Below are 3,564 nucleotides of genomic sequence, written 5' to 3'. Positions count from 1 at the left end.
TCAGTCTAATTATAAGGAAGCAGACAAATCCAGACTGGAGGACACTCCTTGAAACAAATGGCTTGTCATCTTCCAAAGTATCAAAGTCACATAGTCCGGGGAAGACCAGGGACTGTTCTAGAACAAAGGAGATGAACAGGCAGGCAACTAAGTGTAGCACATGACCCTGAAAGGCATCTTTGCTACAAGGTATTTCTGAAACAACTGGGGAACCCTGAATAGGGTCTGAGGATTAGACGCTGTGACGCATCCTATCAGTGCTGGCATGTCGATTTGGCTGGTTACATAGAGGAGCTTCCTTGTTATAGAAATATACCCTAAAAATAGTCAGGGATGGTGGAGGATCATGTGGGTAACTTACTCTCAGAAGGCTTAGAAAAAGCAAGCTCTTTGTACTCGACTTCCAAGTTTTCTGTAACTGTGTTATCATCTCAAAATTGTTCCAAACTTTTAGATAAATCACATTATATACACATAAATATATACATATATGTCTCATGCTTCTGTCTCCTTTATTTTGTGGATGTGTGAAAAGTACACAATACATCTGCGTGTGTGTGTGTTATCCATCAGATAAATGAAATACAGAAGACAAGCATACACTTATTTCAAGATGCAGAAAAAATATTTGACAAAATTTTACATGAATTCATAACTTAAAAAAAAACTCATCAGAGAGACCTGCAGCTTCTGCCCTGAGTTGAGAGAGCTGCAAGGAACCTTGTTTTCACCCTTTCAATAACAAAGGGACAGACTGACTTCAAACCCACAAGGTCCCAGGGCAGAATCACAGAGCAAGCACAGGGCTGATACCTAGGGTGGCATCTTGTCTGCAGGGAGAGGAGAGGTGCCAGCCTGACTCCGCCCCCTGGGCCACCACGCTGTGGGGACGGATTGGTGAGGGTCTTTGTACAGACTGGCAGGCTGGTGGACGTGTGACAGTTCCGGGGGGGCCACATGGCTTGGAGGTCCACATCTTCTCACAGACTCTTCCCACAGAAGCAACTCAACAAGCTCTTAAAAATGTCCATCGTGTGCAAACTTGGGTCAAGACAACAGTGGGAATGCAAAGGAACAAGAAACTCTTCCGGGATCTTTCTCCTCTGTGCCCACTAGGAACAGTTTTAATTCACTGGGGGAAGGGCACGAGCTGCCCCTGTAACGTTGGTGGAAACTCTGCAGTCGGGGAAAGAAAGGGCTTCCCAGTGGCTCAGCGCTAAGAAATCCGCCTGCATTGCAGGAGCCTCAGCAGGTGTGGATTTGATCCCTGGCTCGGGAAGATCCCCTGGAGGAGGGCACAGCAACCCTCACCAGTATTTTTGCCTGGAGAATTCTATGGACAGAGGCACCTCAAGGGCTAGAGTCCATGTTGTCATAAAGAGCTGGACACGACCGAAGCGACTTAGCATGCACAGAAAAAGAAAAGAGATAAATAAAAACCCACTCCTTGGGGAGGGGTAGGATTGTACAGCGTAGCCCCAGTTAGAGCAGAGAGGGCCAGGTGAATGAAGCCATACTCCCGAGACCCAGGGACACGGTGCACACCTCAGACTGAGGCTTCATCAGGACAACCAGCTGCCAAAGATGCGAATAATTCACAGAGTCATCTCAGTGGATGCAGAAAAAGACTTGAAAAATGCAGCATATATTCTTGGCGAATATTCTCAGCAAACTAGGTATAAAAGAGAACTTCCTGAAACTAATAAAGAGCGTTTTGCTGTTTGTTTTTTACTGGCAAGTCGTGTCCAACACTTTGCGACCCCATGGACTGTAGCCCACCAGGCTCCTCTGTCCATGGGATTCTCCAGGCAAGAATACTGGAGTGAGCTGCCACCTCCTTCTTCAGCGGATCTTCCCAACACAGGGATCGAACTCTCGTCTCCTGCTTGGCAGACAGATTCTTCATCATTTAGCCACCAGAGAGCAACCCTACAGAGAATATGGTGAAAAACTGTTATTGGTTGAAGCATATGAAACTGCCAATATTCAGTCCTAAAATGGTGATTTCATATGACTCAATCTACTATTTTGGTTTTGCTTATTCTTTTGGATTAATTCAGTTCAAAACATACCATGCAAAATAATGACCTAACCTTTTCTTCCTTTCCAGTTCTTATCTTTAAATTTTCTTCACTGCTACTGCTGTGATAGGACTTCTCATACAATGCTGAATAGAAGTACTGATGGTGTTGCTTTTATGATTATAATTGGAAAATTTCCACTCTTTCACCATTAAGTATGACTTGTAAAATGGTGTTTTTTTGATTCATAAGAAATTATTTAATTTTAAGAGATATAATCCAATACTGTCATTTTTATCTGTGGCTAACTGGGCTTCCCTGGTGGCTCAGAGGTTAAAGCATCTGCCTCCAATGCGGGAGACCCGGGTTCGATCCCTGGATCAGGAAGATCCCCTGGAGAAGGAAATGGTAACCCACTCCAGTATTCTTGCCTGGAGAATCCCATCGACGGAGAAGCCTGGTGGGCTACAGTCCATGGGGTCGCAAAGAGTCGGACACGACTGAGCCACTTCACTTCACTTCAGAGTGGTTCAGGTTTAACCATTGAGAGCTTTTTCAAGTTGGCGCCTGTGCCTTTTGAAACAGCCCATTCCCTTCCCCCTCCCTTCCTTGAGTACTTCCTTTCTTACATGATCCTGCTGGTTCATCTTGGATTTTCTCTGCCCAACCCCTGGCATCAACTACTTCAACCAATAAAAGTCAAATGTATTTCAATACACAAAGAAATAACTGGCAAACAAAAATGTAAAAGATGCTACTTAAGGTCAAGGTGAAGTCGCTCAGCCGTGTCCAACTCTTTGCGACCCCGTGGAGAAGCCTACTGGGCTTCTCCATCCACGGGATTCTCCAGGCAAGAATACTGGAGTGGGTTACCATTTCCTTCTCCAGGGGATCTTCCCGACCCAGGGATTGAACCTGGGTCTCCTGCATTGGAGGCAGACGCTTTAACCTCTCAGCCACCAGGGAGCCATGAAATCATTAAGGAGTAAATCTAACACAAACATAACAAGATTTCTGCACTGAAAAATTATGAAACTTTATTAAGAGAAAATTTAAAAGACCTGTGTAAGTAAGAGCTATAATTTTGACTATTCAGTATCACAAAGTAATTAATTATCCCTGAATTGACCTATATATTCAATGCAATTCCAATCAAAACCATAACTCTTTTTTGTGTGGAAATTGACAAGCTGATTCAAATATTTATTTGGAAAGGCAGAAAGCTAAGCAAAGTCAAAACAGTCCTGCAGAAGAAAAGCAGAGCTGGCAGACACAGCCCCTTAGCTATGAAGACTTTTTATAAAACTACCTTACTTGATACAGTGTGGTGTTAGCACATGGGCAGACAACAGAATAATGAGCCAGAACTGAGAGTGCAGAAATAGACTCATTTGTGGTTACGGGCTTTATGGCAGAGACGACATCGAAAGTGGGAAGAATGGTCTATTCAATAGGCAACACTGTATCACCTGCATCTCAGTATGGAAAACAATAAATCCTTACGCATAGCTCATACCTCACACCACACAGAAAAAAAAAATCA

The 3,564-nt window shown here is 43.9% G+C and overlaps 1 non-coding gene across 1 annotated transcript; it reads right to left on the bottom strand.

The window, feature by feature from the left end:
- On the bottom strand, positions 2,916-2,987 carry TRNAW-CCA. The gene has a single exon. It is a non-coding gene; the product is annotated as a tRNA-Trp (tRNA).

The sequence above is a fragment of the Capra hircus genome, chromosome 26 (genome assembly GCF_001704415.2).
Source record: "Capra hircus breed San Clemente chromosome 26, ASM170441v1, whole genome shotgun sequence".
NCBI lineage: Eukaryota > Metazoa > Chordata > Mammalia > Artiodactyla > Bovidae > Capra > Capra hircus.
This window is presented reverse-complemented; position numbering and strand designations above follow the sequence as displayed.